This window comes from Hevea brasiliensis, chromosome 1 (assembly GCF_030052815.1).
Source record: "Hevea brasiliensis isolate MT/VB/25A 57/8 chromosome 1, ASM3005281v1, whole genome shotgun sequence".
NCBI lineage: Eukaryota > Viridiplantae > Streptophyta > Magnoliopsida > Malpighiales > Euphorbiaceae > Hevea > Hevea brasiliensis.
The window spans coordinates 31,780,741-31,788,649 of record NC_079493.1 but is presented as its reverse complement, the minus strand read 5'-3'; positions in this window follow the sequence as shown (position 1 = coordinate 31,788,649).

The following is a 7,909-nucleotide window of genomic DNA, read 5'->3' as shown; positions in this document are numbered from 1 at the left end:
TTTACTTTTCCATTTACAAACACAATTCTCATTATTTACATGATCATCAAAATACATTTCATAAGTTTAACTACATATGAGAAAATGAAAATTTAGTTACAAAATACCAAAATGACATCTAGTGTCCTACCAATGCACTGCAGAAGTTGAGGTGACACGGACACTGTGCAGAACTGCAGGATGGACTCACTCAGTCTGCGGTCTACTGGGCTCACGATCTGTATCTCCAGAACCTACGCGTGGCAAAGCCAACGCGCTAAGCACAATAATGCTTAGTGGTGCAATAATAAAATAAAAGAAAATAGTAGAAAATAAATATGTATATGTCTTATTTGTTTTGTATCTGTTATATTCATTTATTTCTTTATCTTTGCCCATTTTCATTCATTTGGTTGCCCAAGTAACCTATACTAGACGACTGGACTGGATAAACGGGTAAACTGGCACTGGGTATCAAGTACCTCAGGCCGTCACACCATCGGTCACATATTCATATCGGTGTGCAGCAAGCGACTAACAATTTGTGATAACATCGAGCACAAGGCCAAAGCTCAATACAAGGTCGAATGGCTAAAAGCCATAAAATCACGAGAATGGCATATTGCCATGTGCGATCGCTAATCGAACCCTATTGGCATGCCAAACTATCCAAACCAATCTTGTTAGGTATACTAGGGCATTTGAAACTTTTAAATTCTTCACTTTGTGAATTTCAAGTTTTGGTGTTACTATTCACCTCATTGGTCAACAAAAATGTTGACTTTTGGATAGAAAATATGTACATTGACTTTGGCACTCACAAAATACCACATTTGGCATTCAAAACTTGTTGGCATTAAGCATTTATACCATTTCAAAGTTTAAACCAAGGGAAGCAGAATTTTCAGTTTTTGTAACTCAACTTTACTGTTCCATTGGGCAATTGCTGATGGGAATTTGAAGAAATGGTAAACATGAAAGTTGTTCCTTATTTTGTCTAGTTGAATTTATTTTTTTGAATCACTCCATGTGGAGTTTTGTAGCTCTAGATATGGTCCAAAAACCACAGCTGGCCGGATTGCCAAACTGCAGAATTGACCATATCTACAGTAACATGAACAATGGCTGTGATTGCATGTTTGAATAGGTTCTGGCCATAATTTGGGGTAGGTTCCTTCATTAAAGTTGTTTGTCTATGTCTTAACTTGTTGCTGTAAAAATTTCAGGTCAATTGACCATATCTACAGTGAGTTATGGCTAAATGAACAGTTACTATTCATTTGGTCATTTCTGCAGGTGCTGTTGCAGGGTATCCGGATTGGGGCCAACTTTTGGTCCTCTTGCTTTGGCCTTTTGGGCATGGTTTCTTCAGCAAAAATGTGCCATTATAAGCCTAGTTTCATGTCCAATTGGCCAAACACCAATTGGACCTACACAGCCAAAGTTATGGCTGTGTAAGTGGACTGAAATTTCGGTCACCCTGCTGCTGTCCCTAGGCAGCATACTCATTCACTTTGCCATGCTACATTTCTGTCCAAATTATGGTCAACTTACCTAAAATGGTCACTAATTGACCATTAAAATGTTCTCTAACAATTTCCTAAGCCAAGTCAAATTTTCACTTCTCAAAACCCTAATTTCCATATGAGTTTTCACAACATGCTTTAATTAACTATCTCATTCACTATCCACATGCATATATGGTTTAAACATAATCTCTAATCCACTTTAAGTCCATTAAAACACTCCATTATTGTTCCTTCAATAGGGCTGCCGAAATTCATGGCATTCATACACATAGTTTTTATTCATTTTAGTTATAATTTCTTACTTATTTCAAGTCCCTTAACATAGAAATAAAGAGCTTTAGGTGTATATGTGCACTAACCTCTTGTAGGCAGATTTTTCCAAGCCCCAAACTTCACTTTCTTTCTTCTTCTTGGCTGCCAAAAGGTTTTGCAAGGTGCAAGGACAAATTTTAGTGAAAGGTCTCTAGGGTTTTAGGGTGAAATGAAGAGGGAATTTGAGCTTTGGATTGAAAATTAATGGAGGGAGATGGGGAGAGGGTTTCGGTTAACGGGTCAAACGGAGGTGCAAGGACAAATGCCCTCCGTTTGGCTTAACGGGTCAAAATTGTCTGTACCGATTGAAAAATTTTTCTAGGTATTTTCTTGGCATTCTAATGCCATGGGAACCTCAATAACCCTTCTATGGAGTCCCAAAAATTATTTTATAATTTTTCCCAGTCTAGGGCTCCTCGTTGCGAGCAACTTCCCTCTGAGTTACCCCTCGCTAGGGCACCGGCTCGTTTAACTTGGTTGTATTTTATTTCTAAAATTTTTACTAAATTTTTCTTATTAGTATTTGAGTTAATTTTGGTCCCTCACTTAAGTTTAAATATTTTTCCGGACGTTCTAGCCGGGCCGACCGATCACCGGAGCAGTAGAATGTACTGAGTTGCTACCGGAGGGTGTTACAACTCTTCCTCTAATTTAAATTTCGTCCTTGAAATTTACCTGATGCAAAAAGTTGAGGGAACTGTTGCCTCATCGTCTCTTCACTTTCCCAAGTTGCCTCCTCGGTGTTGTGGTGCCTCCAAAGCACTTTCAGCAGTGGAATCTGCTTGTTCCTCAATTCTTTTACTTCCCGAGCTAGGATCCGTAGAGGTTCTTCTTCATAAGTCAAATCCGGTTGTATTTCAATTTCTTTCCTGGAGATGACATGTGAAGGATCTGAGCGGTATCTTCTAAGCATGGACACGTGGAACACATTATGGATCTTGTCCACTCACGGTGGTAAAGCTAGCACAGAGGCTACTGGTCCCACACGTTCAATGACTTCATATGGGCCAATAAACCTAGGGCTTAACTTACCTTTTCTTCCAAACCTCAATACCTTCTTCCATGGTGACACCTTGAGGAACACTTTGTCACTAACCACATATTCTATTTCTTTTCTCTTCAGGTCGGCATAAGATTTACATGCATGCAAGCAACCTTGATTGGTTTTGATTAGTTTCACTTTCTCGATCTGTTTCACGGTGCAGCCCTACCGGTTGTCTTCGCCCAATTCAGTCCGGCCTTGGAGTTCTACATTTTCTCCCATACGATTGCTTCATACGGGGCCATTTGGATGCTAGCTTGGTAGCTATTGTTGTATGCAAATTCTGCCAGTGGGAGGTATCTATCCCAACTTCCCTCAAATTCAATGACACAACTCCTCAGCATATCCTCAAGGACCTGATATATATCTCATGTTATTATTATCATTTCAATTCAATATTTGTATCAATTTCATTGGTTTCAATTATTTACCTGGATTACTCTTTCGGATTGCCCATCCGTCTGAGGATGGAAAGCTGTGCTGAAGTGGAGTTGTGTACCCAAGGACTCATGCAACTTCTTCCAAAATCTCGATGTAAACCTTGGGTCTCGATCAGATATGATGGAAAGTGGAATTCCATGCAATCTAACTATCTCAGCGATATACAATTACGCTAACTTCTCGGTGAGTAGTCGGTCTAATCGCGAGAAAGTGTGCTGACTTTGTCAATCTATCAACTATCACCCATACTGCATCATGTTTCTTCCGGGTGAGAGGTAGACCACTTACAAAATCCATGGTGACCCGATCCCATTTCCATTCAGGTATGCGTATAGGCTGTAGCAAACCTGATGGAACTTGATGTTCTGCCTTGACTTGCTGACATGTCAAGCATTTAGTCACATAGTCAGCTATGTCCTTCTTCATACCAGGCCACCAATACTGAAGCTTTAGATCATGATACATCTTTGTACTTCCTGGGTGCATAGCATATATACTGGTGTGTGCCTCTTTTAGAATACTGGCCTTCAATTCCCCATTATCTGGTACACACAGTCTTCCTTTGTAGTACAGACACCCATCTGCTTTCACCTCATAGTCAGTTGCTTTTCCTTCTGAGATTTTGCTCATAATAGCCATTAGCTTCTCATCTGCCTTTTGCCCATCTAAAATCTGCTGTAGCAGGTTTGGCCTCACTTGCAACTCAGCCAAAATAGCTCCATCTCGAACCAAAGATAGACGGGCATTCAATGATCTCAAAGTTGTGATGGACTTTCTGCTCAAAGCATCAGCAACTACATTTGCCTTCCCAGGATGGTAGTCAATTACACAATCATAGTCCTTCAGGAACTCAATCCATCGCCTCTGTCTAAGGTTGAGCTCCTTCTGGGTTAGCAAGTATTTCAGGCTTTTGTGGTATGTGTAAATGTAGCACTTTTCCCCATACAAGTAATGCCTCCATATCTTCAGTGCGAAGATAATTGCTGCAAGCTCTAGATCATGGGTAGGGTAATTCTATTCATGTGGCCTTAGCTGCCTGGAAGCATAAGCGACCACCTTTCCCTCTTGCATCAATATACACCCTAGCCCATTATGTGAGGCATCACTGTAGACCACAAAGTCCTTTCCTGACACTGGCTGTGTTAACACTGGTGCCTCTGTTAACATAGCCTTCAACTTCTCAAAACTGGTCTGACACTTGTCATTCCAGTCAAATCTGACATTCTTGTGTAACAACTTGGTCATTGGAGCAGCTATTAAGGAAAATCCCTTCACAAATATTCTGTAATACCCAGCTAGCCCCAAGAAGCTTCTGACCTTAATTGTATTCCTGGGAGGCTTCAATTCCATCACTGCTTCTATTTTCTTGGGATCCACCCTAATCCCATCAGCTGACACTATGTGTCCAAGGAATGCAATCTCATTCAACCAAAAGCCACACTTGGACAACTTAGCATACAGCTTCTTTTCTCTCAGGGTTTGCAGAACAATCCTCAAATGCTCATCATGTTCTTCCCTGGTCTTGGAATACACCAAAATATCATCAATAAAGACCACTATGAACCGATCTAAGTATGGATGAAAGATACGGTTCATAAGGCCCATGAATGCTGCTGGTGCATTTGTTAGGCCAAAGGGCATCACTAGGAACTCATAATGCCCATATCGGGTCCTAAATGCAGTCTTTGGCACATCTGCATCTTTCACCCTCAACTGATGATATCCTGATCTGAGATCAATCTTAGAAAATACTCCTGCTCCCTTCAACTGATCAAACACATCATCAATTCTAGGCAACGGATATTTGTTCTTCACAGTCACTTTATTCAACTGCCAGTAATCAATGCAAAGCCTCAAAGTCCCATCCTTCTTTTTCACAAACAGCACTGGAGCTCCCCATGGTGACACACTGGGGCGTATAAACCCCTTATCCAGCAACTCTTGCAACTGAGTTTTCAACTCCCTCAATTCCGTGGGTGCCATCCTATAAGGAGCAATGGAAATGGGTCTTTGTACAGCGGTGTCTCAATAGCAAATTCAACTTCCCTTTACGGTGGCAAACCGGGTAATTCTTCAGAAACACATGCGGGAAGTCTTTTCGTGGGTATATCACTCAGGTTTGGCTTAGCCTGCCTAGTATCCACCACATGTGCTAGGTAGGCTTCACAGCCTTTTCTCATTATTCTTCTTGCAACTGTGGCTGAGATGACATTGGACAAGAAATCTGTCCTTTCCCCCACAACTGTGATCTCATTTCCCTCAGAAGTTTTCAAGGAAATTCTCTTCAATTTGCAATCAACTATTGCCTGATGACGTGACAACCAGTCCATTCCCAAAATCACGTCAAACTCATGAAAAGGCAACTCAATTAAGTCTGCCAAGAATTCATACCCCTGAATCTTTAACGGGCAACCCTTGTACACTTTGTTCACCACTACACTGTGGCCCAATGGATTAGTGACCAGAATGTCTTAGTCACTCTCCCCTACTAGTATCCCCCTTTCTACGGGTAAGTTGATGCAAATGTAGGAATGAGTGGATCCTGGATCCACCAATGCATGCACAGGTGTATTGTAGAGGAGAACGCGTACCCACGATGACGTCAGGGCATCTTGCTCCTCTGAGCTCTAATAGCATAAGCTCGCAGTGGTGCTCTGTCGAGCCTCTCTGGCTCGAGACGCAGCCTCTGTGATGGTCCAACAGCCTCAGTTTACAGATTTTCTACCTCTGTGGTGCGGGAGCAGTGCATGCGCTTGTGTTGGAGCAGCTATAGTAGTTCTGCGTGAACAGTTCCTTAACTGATGCTTTGTTGACCCACACCTTAAGCAGGCACCAGTTACTCTCCAACACTCCCCCTTATGCCATTTCAAGCAGTGTGGACATGCAGAAAATGCTAGGGCTGGTCCCCTGAACCCCATCCCTGGAGAGCTGCCCACTGATGGTGTGGACTGACCTCTCCTAGGGTTAAACTGTGGCCTGGGCCCCTGAGACTAACCCTGACCTTGTGGTTGCCCTGAACTCTGTGCAGGTGGACCCTTGAACTTCTTCCAAAATGCAGGGGATGAACTAGACTGACCCGGGCCCCTCTTCTGCTGTCTCTCTCTCTTCTAGTCTGCTTACTGATTCTAACCTTTTCAACCTTTATTGCCGCTTCCACTAACTTGGTGAAGTCAGTGATTCCCAAGGCAGTGATCATGATCTTTATGTTGTCATTTAGTCCCTCTTCAAATCTCTTGCACCTTTCAGCTTTATTAGGGACTATCTCTCTTCCATAGCGGTTTAATCAGACGAATTCCTTCTCATACTCGGTCACTGACAACTGTCTCTGCCTCAGGTTAATAAACTCTCATCTTCTCTCTTCCAGGTATACAGTACCCACATATTTCTTCTTGAATTCAGAGAGAAAGAAGTCCCATGTTACTATCTCTGGCTGTACTTCACTGGACACCGTGTCCCACCATTCGTAGGCATCATCTTGCAACAAAGATATGGCAGCTTCCAGGTTTTGCTCTGGAGTGCAGTGGAGTTGTTTTAAGACTCTGCCTGTTCTGTTTAACCAATTTTCGGCTGCAACAGAGTCATCTTCTCTCTTGCCAAAGAAATCCACTGCTCCAAACTTTCTTAGCCTTTCCAGGTGTGATTTTGGTTGTGGAGGTGGTGGTGGTGGTACTGGCATTACCCCGGCCATTTGTCTGAAAAATTCAGCCATTTGATGGAACATGGCCTGTGGAGGCTGAGCAGGCTCTACTTGAGCTGGCGGAGCAGGTTCTCCCATACCCCCAGTCTCAGCTGCTGCAGGTGGAGCATGACTCTCCACTTCCTCCTCAACTGCCCTCTGAGATGTAGGGTCCATATCCTATTCAAAATAAGAAAAACAAACAGATCTGCATTAGTGTCACCTCGACTCTTACAAATGCAATGCATGGTATGGACTCAATCTAGGCCCAGAAACGCCTAAACCATGCTCTGATACCACTAAATGTGACACCCCTTACCCGTGTACAGTATACCCAAATAAGTAATGCCACACGGTGTACTGGCACACTCTAATATACCTTAATTAATTTATATCATGCTTTTGAATATAATTTATGAAATATAATTTATTTAAGCCATTTATCGAAGTTATTGTTTATTTGAGGTTCCGAAAATTTTAAAGAAAATCCGGCACAGTACCGGCTACAAATGGAGAAAACCGTTCTTCGGAACCTGTGAAAAACACTTCCTATGATCATATTCAATCATCTCAACTCCATTTATCAAAATCTCAACAACATTTCTCAATTTCAGTTCTCAATCATCCATCACATATGATAATCAAGTATAAATCACAATTAGATATTTACTTTTCCATTTACAAACACAATTCTCATTATTTACATGATCATCAAAATACATTTCATAAGTTCAACTACATATGAGAAAATGAAAATTTAGTTACAAAATACCAAAATGACATCTAGTGTCCTACCAATGCATTGCAGAAGTTGAGGTGACACGGACACTGTGCAGAACTGCAGGATGGACTCACCCAGTCTGCGGTCTACTGGGCTCACGATCTGTATCTCCAGAACCTACGCGTGGCAAAAGCAACGCGCTAAGCACA